Genomic DNA, 16,029 nt, shown 5'->3' on the forward strand with positions numbered 1-16,029 from the left:
AATAATGCACATGACACAATATGCACACACTGTAATGCCCCAGACACAGTATGCCACACACCGTAATGCCTGTGACACATTATGACAGGATCGCAATGCCCGTTATACATTATGCTACACACTGCACTGCCCCTGATACATTATAGCACATACAACGTCTGTGACACATTATGCCACACACTGCAATGACCTTGAGACATTATACCACAATGCCCGTGATATAGTATACCATACACCGTAATGCCTGTGACACATACCGCAATGCCCGTTATACCCTATGCCACACACCGTAATGCCCGTTATATATTATGCCACACTGCAATGACCCTGAGACATTATACCACATACCACAATGCCCGTGATATAGTATACCACACACCGTAATGCCTGACACATTATGACACACACCGCAATGTCCGTGATACATTATGCCACACACTGCAATGACCCTGAGACATTATACCACATATCACAATGCCAGCGATATAGTATACCATACACCGTAATGCCTGTGACACATTATGACACACACCGCAATGTCCGTGATACATTATGCCACACACCGTAATGCCCATTACACATTAAGTCCTACAGTAAGGCTTCTAATTACTTTCAAATACCTGCTCGTTGTCAGGGGTTTCATGCACTGGGTGTCATGCTCGTTGCCAGGGGTTTCATGCTCTTGGTTCCATGCACGGTGCCAGGGGTTTTCATGCTCAGGGTGTCATGCTCGTTGCCAGGGGTTTCATGCACTGGGTGTCATGCTCGTTGCCAGGGGTTTCATGCACTGGGTGTCATGCTCGTTGCCAGGGGTTTCATGCACTGGGTGTCATGCTCGTTGCTAGGAGGTAGTCCTTGTTGCTAGGGCTGTGCTCCCAGTGCCACATATGTCCCCAGTGCCAGATATTCCCCCACGGTGCCAGGTACTCACATGCCCCCAGTGCCAAATATAGCCCCCCCCCATGTGCCAGGTACACATATACCCCCAGTGCCAGATATTCCCAGACAGTGCCACATATGCCCCCAGTGCCAGATATCTCCCCCCCCCAGTGCTTTATATGCCCCCAGTGCCACATATGCCCCAGTGCCACATATGCCCCAGTGCCAGATATTCCCCCCCCCCAGTGCCACATATGCCCCAAGTGCCAGATATCCCTCCCCTGCCAGTTATTCCCCCCAGTGCCACATATCCCCCCCCCAGTGCCACATATGCCCCCAGTGCCAGATATCCCCCCCCCCGTGCCAGATATGCCCCCAGTGCCAGATATTCCCCCCAGTGCCATATATGTCCCCAGTGCCAGATATTCTCCCCCCCCCTCCCTGCCAAATATGCCCCCAGTGCCAGATATCCCCCCCCCAGTGCCAGATATGCCCCCAGTGCCAGATATTCCCCCCAGTGCCATATATGTCCCCAGTGCCAGATGTTCTCCCACCCCCCCCCCTGCCAAATATGCCCCCAGTGCCAGATATAACCCCCCAGTGCGTCCCTTCCTCCGCCGCCGCCGATGCTCCCCCCGCTCCCCTGCTGTTAGGAGGGACACGGAGGGCACAGTGCGCGCCTCTCCTGTGTCCCTCCTGTGTCTCCGGCGGCCGCGGGTCACTGTAATAAAGGAAGTGCTCACGAACGGCACTTCCTTTATGAGACCAGCGGCCGCCGGAGACACAGGAGGGACACAGGAGAGGCGCGCACTGTGCCCTCCGTGTCCCTCCTAACAGCAGGGGACGAAACGAGACCGCAGACTGACATGCGGACGCTAGTCCGCATGTCAGTCTGCACTAAAAATGACAGGGGGGGCACGTGCCTTGGTGCCCCCCCCCCTAAATCCGCCACTGCCGACCAGTGAGCCTTACATCAGTAGTAGGGAAAATAACATTTAATTTATACTCTCCTGGTCCCTGTCTCAAAAGCCATTCTCTGACCTTCTATGCTTCCTATTATTGCTCCTGTTTTCCCGACAGAGATCGGCTGAGTGCTTATAAATAGCGGTGGCTCCTACCTTTTATGGGTAGTGGGGCTTCTCCTTCCCATGATTGACAGGAGAAAGCTGTCTCACACCAGCCAGATCGCAGCACCTGTGCAATAAAGCTTACAGGTGCTGGGACTGACATATGCACACAAGCGGCAGCTTGAGTGTGCATGCACAAACCTCAGGCTTCTATAGACTGCATCAGCTGTAGCACATAGAAGCCAGCTAGGGCTGATGATCAGGCAGGGAGTGGCTACCTACAGAAAGCCAGCTCCTGGTCTGGCAGTCCTGGAGGGAGGAAACACCTGCCAATGGGATTGTCTGTCCTGTGGGTGACAGGCAGGTAGGAAGTCACTGCCAGTCACAGTGAAGCCATTGAGCCAGTGCAGTATTACAGACTGCAACTGGCTCAGCTGAGCTCACTAAAGTGGTGGATTTTCTGGGGGGGGGGGGTGCAGTCCTGCAGCCCATAGGTAAAATCCACTGCTGCTTATAATCTACTACACAAGTACTGTGGTCAGCACATAAACAACTAGCAGCAGGGTTCATTTCTATTACCCAGCTGTAATCAGCACTCATCCATTGCAACAGTGTGCTTACTGCTTTCTGCATTACTACTAACATTACCAACTACAGTCTGCTATTCACCATAGCCTCCTGAATGCAGGCTCTAACACTACCTGCAACCACCTGTACATACTGTAGAACTACTGCTTGGACTGTTTCCTACTTTAGTAGATGCACAAGTCCTAGTGTGTATAGACTAACTCTATTGAATACTAGCACTTCAGTGTCCTAGGCTCAGCTGTATAGCTACAACTGCCAGGTACAGATGTAGCCAACTTTATCTTGACTGTTTCTCCGCCGAGACGGGCGTTTAGCCACGCTAAGGCGATAGCTGAGTTTAATCACAGGCAGGCGCGTTGAGACGATCTAGATACTCATCATGCATTACACATCTCCACCACTGTGTGGCTAATGCTCCACTAATCCAGTACTTTCGATCGTACAGTATAGCGGCGGATTGATCTACAGCTCTGGCAATACTGTAGGCGTAACGGGAAGCGGTGGAAAAAGTATGGAGTACAGTACTGTATGTGTATGGAGACGCAACTACAGTAATTGTAATTGTGTAAAAGGAATAATGTACAGTACAATGTATAAACACCGTGCTTTTTAAAATATGAAATATACTGTATGAGCGTCTGAGTTCGCTAATGCATAATGGGAATGGAGGACTAGCAGGAGGCGGAGGAAAACACCGTGCTTTACAAATGCGAGCGTCCGAGTCCTCTAAGGCATAAACCAACAGCAATGGGGCGAGGGCCGGGCGCTGTTTGCAGTACTTTCACACATGAAATTAGAAATCTCTCATGAGGCGTCGTGGGCTAGGGGTGAAGGCTCCCACCTCCCTCGCTGGGGGTCCAGGGTTCGAGACATGATGTGCTTTCTTTCTTTTTTTTTTTTTTTTTTCTGTAATAATGCACTGTATTATTTTATTTCCATTGTAAGACAGTCAATGGAAGGATGCACACAGGTTTCACATAAATCAAAGTACATCTGCAGGAGCGATTCTTTACGCTAAATGCACCCAAACAGCGTGAATGAAATGAGTGTATTCTGGCGCTACCAACTAAGCAAAACAGTACTGTAGATCTTCAGCGTTTGTGCATTGCACAGGACCTGAATTTCCTCCCTGTGCAGGCCCCCAGGGGGGAAGGGCGATGGGGGTAGGGGGGAGACGATGGAAAATACTGTGCCTTTGAAATGCAATTACATGAGCGTCCGAGTACACTACGGCATACTGTAAACCAACACCAATGGGAAGGAAGTGCCAACCTTATTTTTAATGTGTTCCCGTGACATTCACTTTAACATTTTTTTTTTTCTCTCCAATACAGTACATCCAATGGAAGGATGCACACAGGTTTCACATAAATCAAAGTACATCTGCAGGAGCGATTCTTTACGCTAAATGCAACCTACAGTACAGTACGGTACTGTAAGTGAGCAAAATAGTACTACAGTGGGCGTTTGTGTATTGCACATGACCTGCATTCCCTCCCTGTCTACTGCATGATCTGTGCAGGCTCCCATGGGGGAAGGGCAACAGGCTAGCAGGAGGCGGAGGAAAACACCGTGCTTTACAAATGCGAGCGTCCGAGTCCTCTAAGGCATAAACCAACAGCAATGGGGCGAGGGCCGGGCGCTGTTTGCAGTACTTTCACACATGAAATTAGAAATCTCTCATGAGGCGTCGTGGGCTAGGGGTGAAGGCTCCCACCTCCCTCGCTGGGGGTCCATGGTTCGAGACATGATGTGCTTTCTTTCTTTTTTTTTTTTTTTTTTTCTGTAATAATGCACTGTATTATTTTATTTCCATTGTAAGACAGTCAATGGAAGGATGCACACAGGTTTCACATAAATCAAAGTACATCTGCAGGAGCGATTCTTTACGCTAAATGCACCCAAACAGCGTGAATGAAATGAGTGTATTCTGGCGCTACCAACTAAGCAAAACAGTACTGTAGATCTTCAGCGTTTGTGCATTGCACAGGACCTGAATTTCCTCCCTGTGCAGGCCCCCAGGGGGGAAGGGCGATGGGGGTAGGGGGGAGACGATGGAAAATACTGTGCCTTTGAAATGCAATTACATGAGCGTCCGAGTACACTACGGCATACTGTAAACCAACACCAATGGGAAGGAAGTGCCAACCTTATTTTTAATGTGTTCCCGTGACATTCACTTTAACATTTTTTTTTTTCTCTCCAATACAGTACATCCAATGGAAGGATGCACACAGGTTTCACATAAATCAAAGTACATCTGCAGGAGCGATTCTTTACGCTAAATGCAACCTACAGTACAGTACGGTACTGTAAGTGAGCAAAATAGTACTACAGTGGGCGTTTGTGTATTGCACATGACCTGCATTCCCTCCCTGTCTACTGCATGATCTGTGCAGGCTCCCATGGGGGAAGGGCAACAGGCTAGCAGGAGGCGGAGGAAAACACCGTGCTTTACAAATGCGAGCGTCCGAGTCCTCTAAGGCATAAACCAACAGCAATGGGGCGAGGGCCGGGCGCTGTTTGCAGTACTTTCACACATGAAATTAGAAATCTCTCATGAGGCGTCGTGGGCTAGGGGTGAAGGCTCCCACCTCCCTCGCTGGGGGTCCAGGGTTCGAGACATGATGTGCTTTCTTTCTTTTTTTTTTTTTTTTTTTCTGTAATAATGCACTGTATTATTTTATTTCCATTGTAAGACAGTCAATGGAAGGATGCACACAGGTTTCACATAAATCAAAGTACATCTGCAGGAGCGATTCTTTACGCTAAATGCACCCAAACAGCGTGAATGAAATGAGTGTATTCTGACGGACTGTGCATCTTCGGTATTTGTGTATAGCATAAGACCTGTGAAGGCTCCCAGGAGGGAAGGGCGTAGGGCAAGACAGTGGAAAATACTGTGGTCAAAGAAAGGGCATACTGTATGTAAAACTAAGGGAAACTGTCACAAAGTACAGTAACTACAGTACTGTACGTTGAATGCCTGGAACGCACGACGCCTGAGACGCACGACGCCTGAGACGCACGACGTCTGAGACGCACGACGTCTGGATCGCTCATTGAGCATAAGCATGGCTGCTGTACCTGTAGTACCTGTACGTGACCGTCCCTATGCTATGGGTGAGCTGCGTCTCCTCGTTCGCTGGCGGGACAGAACTCTCGCCAGCAACGAGGAGAAAGTAAGGGCATATAGGAGGGCCAGCAGGGATATCCTCCGGACCTACAACCGGAGGAGAACGGTGAGGTCTCTCCAGAGGAGGTGGAGTGACCTCGTGAGGCGGACCCCACGACGCCTGCAGGCCATAAGGGATTGTAAGTACAGTACATTACTGTAGATTACTGTACTTTAAGTTACTGTAGTTACAGGTACAGTACATTATAGCAGGGGCTGCTGTAGCAGCAGGTATCCGGTCTATACAGCACTGTACAGTATTTGTGGTAAACAAATGGTTAAACAAGGACCAAACGTTAACCCGGGTCAAAAGGTCAATTTGTTTTTTTGCGTCGACCTAGATGGTGCGGCTTTTGAAATTGGTTGACACCAGTTACTGTAGGTTGACATGGTCGTTAAGTTGACATGGAAAAAGATCGACATGCGTTTTACAAAAACAATTGTTATTTTTTTAAACTTGTGTATATACAGTAGTTCTTTACAATCCAGGTGGTCTACGATTGTGCAGTGTACAGTATCATGCAGTGTACAGTATATGCAATGTATCACAGTGTATCGTGCTGCGTAATTGCAGCGTGTCATGCAGTGTACATTCAGAATATGGTATTGTGCAGTGAGTGTAATACATAGTGAATCACATCGTGCAGCAGAGCCGGCCTTAGGCATAGGCAAACTACAGTAGGCAAATGCCTAGGGCATTTGCTATGCTTAGGGGCACCAGCAGCTTCTGCTGATTAAAATGATATGCGGCATGCCTATATTTTGCGTGACTGCGGCTGTATCTGTACCTGGCTAGGGCCAGCACTGTCGTGCAGTGTACTGTATACACATGTGGTAATTGCAGTTTTTTGTGTAGTGTACATTGTATCATATTTTGCAGGGAAATGTGCAGTTTGTCATATCACGCAGTCGTGCAGTGCATTGTGTGGTTTAATTGCAGTGTGCCGAAATTTGTGTTTCAGATAGTACAGTGTTCTAAGGGATGTTACTTTGGCAGAAATTATTCTAAGGGATGTTACAGTGGCCTAATGTGTTCTGACGTGCATTACTCTTGCATAAGGTTCATGACTGGCAGATCTCTACTTTGTGACGTAATGTGGATATACTACTGCACTACTGTGACGTACAGTAACGTGAATAAGGTGCTCTACTGTGTGACACAACGTGAATCAAGGACAGTACTGTGACGTGAATACGGTGCTCTACTGTGTGACACAACGTGAATCAAGGACAGTACTGTGACGTGAATAAGGTGCTCTACTGTGTGACACAACGTGAATCAAGGACAGTACTGTGACGTGAATACGGTGCTCTACTGTGTGACACAACGTGAATCAAGGACAGTACTGTGACGTGAATACGGTGCTCTACTGTGTGACACAACGTGAATCAAGGACAGTACTGTGACGTGAATAAACTGCACTACTGTGACATGACGTGAATAAGATGAATTCAGGTGAGTACTGCGTCATCTGTCATGAAATCAATTTGTAATGTAATGAACAGTACTGAGATGGTTAAGGGTGGGAGGGCTGCATGCTGATGTGTGTCATAATGTTTATAAGGGCAATGCTTATGTGTGTTACAATGTCTATAAAGGTAGTGTTCTGTCTAATACCCTGGACCTACTGTACTGTAGCGATACTGTAAGTGTACTGTATGTCACATTTAGAAATGTGCCCCTTAAGTTTTGAAGACAGTACAGTACACTATGCCCTCCTGAGTGATTAGGTGCAGGGTACTAGAATGAACAATTCCATTTATTGTGATGTCATAAAGATGCTGTCAATGTTGAATTTCATTGGCTGTACAGTATGCTGCCATTATACTGTATATATATTTTTACAGGGCTGGTAGCACGACGTCACAGGAGGCGGGACAGGCGCCGCCAAGCTGGTAAGTATTGTCAAATACAGTAGTGTACAGTACATAGTGATTTCTATAGTCCCAACCCCCTGTCCTGACCATCACAGATAACTCGCTGCAATCCGTTAATGTTAAGAATGTCTGTTTACAAAACTAAATGTAAATATTAAACACAAAGTATAAATAACATTGTAGATAGCTGAATACCCGTGCTTCGCTACGGGATGAGGATGGTAAATTCCAGTGATAGTTGTTTGTTAATTTACGTTTGTTGGCGATCTACTGTAGTATATAGTACTGTATACTTTAAGCATACTGTATCTTGCTTCTCTGATGCAGATTGTTTATTGGCCGGACCCCTTTTTGGTCCTGGATACTGTGCAGTACATGTTTCAAATTGACAGCTTCACTTACAGTACTGTTATTTTTTTTCCCACAGTACCACCACCACCACCACCTGCTGCGCTGCCAGGTATTGTGTAACGAGAATTCTGGTGCTACTGTCATCGTTGTTACACTACTGTACATGTGTCCTGGATACTGTGCAGTACATGTTTCCAATTGACAGCTTCACTTACAGTACTGTTATTTTTTTTCCCACAGTACCACCACCACCACCACCACCACCTGCTGCGCTGCCAGGTATTGTGTAACGAGAATTCTGGTGCTACTGTCATCGTTGTTACACTACTGTACATGTGTCCTGGATACTGTACAGTACATGTTTCCAATTGACAGCTTCACTTACAGTACTGTTATTTTTTTTCCCACAGTACCACCACCACCACCACCTGCTGCGCTGCCAGGTATTGTGTAACGAGAATTCTGGTGCTACTGTCATCGTTGTTACACTACTGTACATGTGTCCTGGATACTGTACAGTACATGTTTCCAATTGACAGCTTCACTTACAGTACTGTTATTTTTTTTCCCACAGTGCCACCACCACCACCACCTGCTGCGCTGCCAGGTATTGTGTAACGAGAATTCTGGTGCTACTGTCATCGTTGTTACACTACTGTACATGTGTCCTGGATACTGTACAGTACATGTTTCCAATTGACAGCTTCACTTACAGTACTGTTATTTTTTTTCCCACAGTACCACCACCACCACCACCTGCTGCGCTGCCAGGTATTGTGTAACGAGAATTCTGGTGCTACTGTCATCGTTGTTACACTACTGTACATGTGTCCTGGATACTGTACAGTACATGTTTCCAATTGACAGCTTCACTTACAGTACTGTTATTTTTTTTCCCACAGTACCACCACCACCACCACCTGCTGCGCTGCCAGGTATTGTGTAACGAGAATTCTGGTGCTACTGTCATCGTTGTTACACTACTGTACATGTGTCCTGGATACTGTACAGTACATGTTTCCAATTGACAGCTTCACTTACAGTACTGTTATTTTTTTTCCCACAGTACCACCACCACCACCACCTGCTGCGCTGCCAGGTATTGTGTAACGAGAATTCTGGTGCTACTGTCATCGTTGTTACACTACTGTACATGTGTCCTGGATACTGTGCAGTACATGTTTCCAATTGACAGCTTCACTTACAGTACTGTTATTTTTTTTCCCACAGTACCACCACCACCACCACCACCACCACCACCTGCTGCGCTGCCAGGTATTGTGTAACGAGAATTCTGGTGCTACTGTCATCGTTGTTACACTACTGTACATGTGTCCTGGATACTGTACAGTACATGTTTCCAATTGACAGCTTCACTTACAGTACTGTTATTTTTTTTCCCACAGTACCAACACCACCACCACCACCACCACCTGCTGCTGCATCCGAGAGCTCCGGAAGTGGTAATAATTACTTTTTGTTACAGACACACTAGTTTCCTACAGTATTACTGTAATTTTTGTATTTTACAATACTTGTCATCTTTTACACACAGACCGCCTCGTAATTGATACAGAGGAGGAGCTCATTCCCATTGATTCGGGGGAAGAGGAGCCAGATTATAGTAAGTACAGTAGGATTTTCTCAAGCCCATTCTTAAAAGTATTGACCAAGTCCACTTTTATTACTTTTCAGGCAGGGAATTCCAAACATGTACTGTACAGTATTTCCCTCACTGTGAAGACCCCTTTTCGCCTCTGTGCGAAATCGCCTCTACTTCAACAAGAGTTACTGTGCACGTGTCCTCTGTGTCCATCTTATCAAAAACCGTTCCTGTGTATTGTCCCCTTACTGTATACAGTATATTTGTAAAGGTTAATCATGTCCCCTCTTAATCTCCTCTTTTCCAATGTAAACATGCCTAGCCTGCCTTTCCTTGTATTCCATCTTCTCAATCCACTTCATCACTTTGGTCGCCCGCCTCTAAACCTTTTGTAGTTCCACGATATCCATTTTGTATTATGGTGCCCAAAATTGTGCATCCGACCCACCCTCCACTAGCCTAACCCTCCAATCATACTCTGAATCCACACTCTGCATTCTGAATGTCGGGATCCAGACAGCAGGTCTTTTAAATACAGTACTGTATGTCCCCTACCGCTGGACAGTCATTCTGCTCCTACTGTATTATGAATATATCTCTGTCTCCTGTAGCACTGTACTACTGTGCAATTTTGTAGTAACTGTACTCTACTGTATTTTGTTTATAATATTTTTTTATTTTCAACTCAGTAATTATTGACAGTGAGGATGAAAAACCCTCTCCCCAACTTGGTAAGTAAACTGCAGTATTGTACTGTACTGTACATTGTGTTAAACCAATGGGTTGGGTTTGCGTGACCAGCAGTCAGGATTCTAGCGGTCAGGTGACCGACAGTGGCATCCTGATTGCAGCAATCCCAACAGGGTGAGGTACGGTATCCTAACCCTCCTCCACTACCCCCTGATTCTGGCCTCGACATTCTCGTCTCTGTGTGCGAAATTTACTCTCCTCCTCCAATTCCTGACTGAATTTTTGCTTTACTGTATTCAACACAGAATACAAAAGTATATTTCATGGATTTTTTGCTTTCACAGGCCCTACACTGTCACAGGCGGTGGCGGAGGAGGAGGAGGAGGACCAGGACTCTCTGTCCCTCACCACACTGCACCCATTAAGTAAGTCCAGTCCGGTACATCGTGCCTCTGTAGAGCCAGTTTGAGCAAGGAGAGATTGATTGCTTCTTTTTTTGGTGGGGGCCCAAACCAACCAGTCATTTCAGCCACAGTCGTGTGGCAGACCCTGTTTATATAACATAAGGGTGGTTGGGAGGGCCCAATCACAATTCCATCTTGCACCTCTTTTTTTATTTATTTTTTTATTTATTTATCTTTGCATCATGTGATGTTTGGGGAAAATTGTTATAAGGTTTGATGTAAAAAAAAGGTTAAAAAAAAGAGGCAGATTAGATGGGCAAAGTGGTTCTTACAGTATTTGTCATCAAATTCTATGTTTCTGTATGCAGACCCTCCAACATGACCCGCCGCACTGCTCTGTTTCTAGACTTCCCTCTTAATTTATGATTTCCATCACCTGTGTTGAACTAGTTATATGATAAGAAAGCTGTTTCTTCACAGGTGATGGCAATAATAAATTAAGAGGGAAGTCCAGAACCAGAGCATTTTGTACCATGTTGGAGGGTATGTGTATTTCCTGGAATTAACCTTTTTTTTTTTTCACATTAATGTTTTTTTTCACAGGCCCTACACTGGAACAGGCCACGGAGGAGGAGGAGGATGATGATGATGCTGCTGCATTTAGTGGTAAGAATTATTACTGACATTGATCTGATGCCATCAGAGTAGCACTTTTCATCAGATTTTTCTGGCAAATGCGTAGAAATCGGATGAAAATTGTTTTTGTTTGAACTGGTGATATTGCCCATACAGTAGCAACCGATCACATCCCACATTAACATTTACAGTATCTAGTTACACTTACAGACGATAATACAGTACAGTAGGTAATATTTGATTGGTTGCTACTGTATGGACAACATCCTGTTCTAAAAAAAACACCCATCTTACTCAATTTCTCTCTCTCTCTCTCTCTCACCCCTTGTCACTGTCTCTCCATTCATCTCTCTAGATACTGTCAGTGATGAATTTCCCATTAGGCACGAGAGGCACGTACTGTACCTAGTGGCGGCATCTGTTTGGGGGCCTCAGTTGGATGCTTACAGTATGCTAATACTGTCATCCCAAAAATTACCACTACAGTAACTGCTAAATATTTTAAGTGTACTGTACAATATGCACATACAGTACTGTACAGTATACATAATTCAAAAGAAAAAAGAGTTGCTACTGTACCTTATTCTAGTCATAATCACCGGCATACGGGTCACTCACAAATTTTCTGATGGTCTCGGTGGGGTCCCTTGGAATCACCATGCCTGTCACAAGCATACCTTTTTTTACCCACCTGACACTGGGCCTGGACACTAGTGTACTATTACTATACTTTTTACTGTATACTGTATCTTATAATATTCTTCTCTTTTACCCACAGACGACGAGCCAGAATACATTTTTGGTAAATATACTGTACAGTAGCAATAGTTGGTACTGTAATTACAGTATTTTTTTTTTCTCCAACATTATTTTAAGTCAAACTGATATGACTAACTGTACTGTATTATCTTTTTACAGTCCGTCGCCAACCAGTGGAGGAGACACCTGGTAATAAAATAGAAATACATAATGCACTGTACTGTATTCTAACTTACTGTAACATGTATAACACTGAGCTGATCATCTTCACACCCTCTGACATAACCTTACAGTACAAACTGTACTTTCTCTCCTTTTTCACCCTCTTCACTCCACAAATGCATGCTGCGTTTCCTGACTACTGATATAATAGTGTGTAGAGCGTAGCGAGGCACCGTGCCCACCGCGTGGCGAGCGAAGCAAGCATGCAAGGGGCTGCTTTCCGCTCGCCGCCCCTGTCGGGATTGTGTGGTCGGGATTCCGGCGTCTGTATTTTGACTGCCGGGATCCCGTCCAGCGGGATTACGTACTGATCTCCAGTCTGAGCCTGCCCTACGCATAGGCATACTTGCCAAATGCCCAGGGGCACAAGCAGCTTCTGCTGATTAATATGATATGCAGCATGCCTACAGTATATTCTGTGCATACAAAATGCATTACTAATGTGCAGCATTATGTGTATACAGTACTTTGTTGTGTAACATATACTGTAGCAAGGGCACTACTGTGTGGTCTAATGTGAACAAAGAGCAATATGATGTGATGCAATGTGAATAAGTGGGAATACTTTGAGGAGTAATGTGGTACTATCATATGATGTAACGAGAAAAAGAGACACTATTGCATGATATGTTGTGAATAAAGTTGCAGTACTGTGTGGCGTCATTTCAGATTGGGGAATTACTGTGTGGCCTTGCCCCTTCCCAGCAAGAACATGCACCGTTTTGGGATGCACACCGAATGTGCACACTGTTGCTATTTTAAACATACAGTACAGTAAGTTGGAGGAGCACCAAAATGACGACTGCTATGGTTGAGGGGTGATGGTGCTGGGAAAGGGGTACAGGCTCAGAGGCGGAAATAGCATCTGTGCAAGGGGGCAGCATCCAAAAACTTGACTAGGGAATCATATTATTTATGGCTGGCTCTGAGTACAGTCCACTATTATGGATAGTACTCCCTACAACACCACCTACAGTACTGTAACCCTCTTTTTTCTGAAGCGGTCATGAAATGTCATGACTGCTAATACATACAGTAAATGTCTACAGTATTTGTACTGTGGTGTTTAATTCCTTTGACAATTTGTTTATGACCTATTGAAGCTAAACTCTTGTACAGTACTTTATATTTTGAATACCAGCAATACAGTATAATACTGTACCTACAGTATACAGTAATAATTGTTTACTATTTGAATGTGACTAAATGTTTTTTTTTCTCCAATATAGTGCCAATTATTTATGGGGGCCCCAGACAGGGGCAAGATAGGTGGGCTGGCCCAGAAGCGGGCAGGCAGCAGCCCACTTATACAAGAGGTAAACTAAAGCAATGTTTAAATTACCTCGACAGCATACAGTAGTGTTTGATTTACTGTACTGACAATACAGTACTGTACATTGTAAATAACAATATTGTCTAATATAGAGTAAAGTACTGTATTGCCATTACTACACTGTAAAGTATTCAGTATTTGTTTTGTAATACTGTCCTTTTTTTCCCACAGAACAGTTGCAGCGTGCCATCCAGCTCCAGCGGGTGGTGGTCCACCTCCTAGTGGACCACTATTTTAATATTTTATTAAGTTTAATTTAATTTTATTTAATAAAAATTTTTGTTCTTGTACTCCATTGTATAGTATCTTTTTCTACTGTATAAGATAGGCATACTGTACACCATACAATTATCTGGCAGATAATCTGCAAGATCTGGCTGTTTGTAATGAAATTCTCTCCTAATTTAGCTGTGGTGTACAGTACCTCCTGAGTGTGCTGGGGTGCTTTCTGGCCAGTTTGGGGTGATTTGGAGCAAGTTTGGTCGGCCATCTGGCCGACATGTGCTGTCGACTGTTTGGCAAACATGTGTTTTCACTCCAGCATGTGTGTGTCAGGCATTTTGTGTGTGTCAGGCATTTTGTGTGTGTCAGGCATTTTGTGTGTGTCAGCCATTTTATGTGTGTCAGCCATTGCTGTGTGGTTCCACAAATGTTAGCGTGTCAAAGTGCTGACCACTGACACCACTATTTCACTTTGTACCGCATGCCTTTTGTGGAACCACACAGCCCAGCATGACTTATTGCTGGGCTGTGTGGTTCCACAAATTTTCTTGGAAAACAAATGAACATGAGTGTCTTTACTTTAATACTTTTTTTTTTTTTTCCCCCCACAGATATCTATATACACAAGAAAAGAATGTAACGAAGAACAAACTACTTTTTTGTTTTAATTAACTTTCAAACTTTATTTAAAAAAAAACACCTTTTTTTTCTTCAATAAACTTTTAAAAATAGAAGTTTCCTGTGGTTTTTATTAAAATATGAAATGCAAGATGCCTAACCAAGTTGTTTTACATACAGTATACCACTCTTAATTGAATTCCCATCATACAGTAGTACTAATTTATACAGTACAGGAAGTTGGGAATACAAACATTGGAAACCACGTCATGTTTATTTTAAGAAACACTTTATTTACGGACAAAATCATTTGGAACATGTAACATCACACATACTGTACTGTATTGTAATAAAGCCAACATCACACATACTGTACGGTACTTTAATCAAAAGGTAACAGCACAAATACAGTAACAATATCAACTTTAACATTTTTATAATTTATTTTTTTGTGGTGGTGGTGCGGGGTAATGGTTTTTGTACTTTATTTTTAGGTTTTGCTTTTTTGAATTATTTTTCGTTTTTGTCTTTTGCTTTTTAACACTGTCGCATACGGACACCAGAATAGAGGACTGACAACAGCAGCCCCTGGATGGAAACGCAGCCCAAGGCCCCAGATGGACACAGCACAATGGACTCGGCTGCTACTGGATAGATACAGCAGCGCCCAAAAAATCAACAGGAATAAAAGGGGCAACTTGTAACAGGCCCTTACATTACCAGGAATGTGGTGAGCCAAGTTCATGCACTCCCCTTTGAGTAACCGAGCTGCTCCAAGTGGATTCAGCACAGTGCATGCAGCCCCAGAAAATGTACAGGTCATACAGGTACATTGACACAATTTTTTAGCTTCAGCTGTGTGAAGCTGATGTGCTGAAGCTAGGAGGTAGGTAATGATCTGGTTTCATCATAGTCGAGCTTCCAAGTCATTTTCCTCTTCGTTCTCAGCACAGAGTTTATGGTATCCCTTATCTTCCTCTTTTCTGGATCACCAATCCTCACGCGGCGTTCACACCTAGCCATGATGTCATGTACCAGATTTTTGGGCAGCGGAAGTTTGCCCTTGGAACCATCAAAGTTCACACGATTGGCCCACGTCAAGTATTTGTCGTACCGTACATGGTGCTGGAACAGAGAATATGCATATTTCTGAATATGTCCATTTGAAGCTCTGTACAGATGGTCGTCCAGGGAAGTTGAGATGACAGCCAGGGCAATATTGTTCAGAGAGCCTCCGAATGTATTGCGAAGTGGCCTGTGAGCAGGTGTGCTGGTCATCATTGGTGTTCCTGGCAACAGCACACTTGAATCCAGGCCTCTGCGGTCGTCCAGCCCTCTGCGGTCCTCCAGGCCTCCTCTGCGGTCCTCCAGGTCTCTTCTGCGGTCCTCCTGGTCTCTTCTGCGGTCCTCCTGGTCTCTTCTGCGGTCCTCCAGGCCTCCTCTGCGGTCGTCCAAGTCGCTGACTTCGTCCAGTCCGCTGCTGTGGTCCAGGCCTCTGCGGTCCTCCAGGCCTCCTCTGCGGTCCTCCAGGCCTCCTCTGCGGTCCTCCAGGCCTCCTCTGCGGTCCTCCAGGCCTCCTCTGCGGTCCTCCAGGCCTCCTCTGC

At 45.1% G+C, this 16,029-nt stretch overlaps 1 long non-coding RNA gene across 1 annotated transcript; it reads left to right on the forward strand.

The window, feature by feature from the left end:
- The first annotated feature begins 9,498 nt into the window (after positions 1-9,498).
- LOC135045167 (uncharacterized) lies at positions 9,499-12,219 on the forward strand. The gene is made up of 6 exons (XR_010238092.1): positions 9,499-9,562; positions 10,231-10,272; positions 10,576-10,656; positions 11,239-11,301; positions 12,050-12,073; positions 12,190-12,219. It is a non-coding gene; the product is annotated as an uncharacterized LOC135045167 (long non-coding RNA).
- The last annotated feature ends 3,810 nt before the right edge of the window (positions 12,220-16,029 follow it).

This window comes from Pseudophryne corroboree, chromosome 1 (assembly GCF_028390025.1).
Source record: "Pseudophryne corroboree isolate aPseCor3 chromosome 1, aPseCor3.hap2, whole genome shotgun sequence".
In the NCBI taxonomy this organism is placed as follows: domain Eukaryota; kingdom Metazoa; phylum Chordata; class Amphibia; order Anura; family Myobatrachidae; genus Pseudophryne; species Pseudophryne corroboree.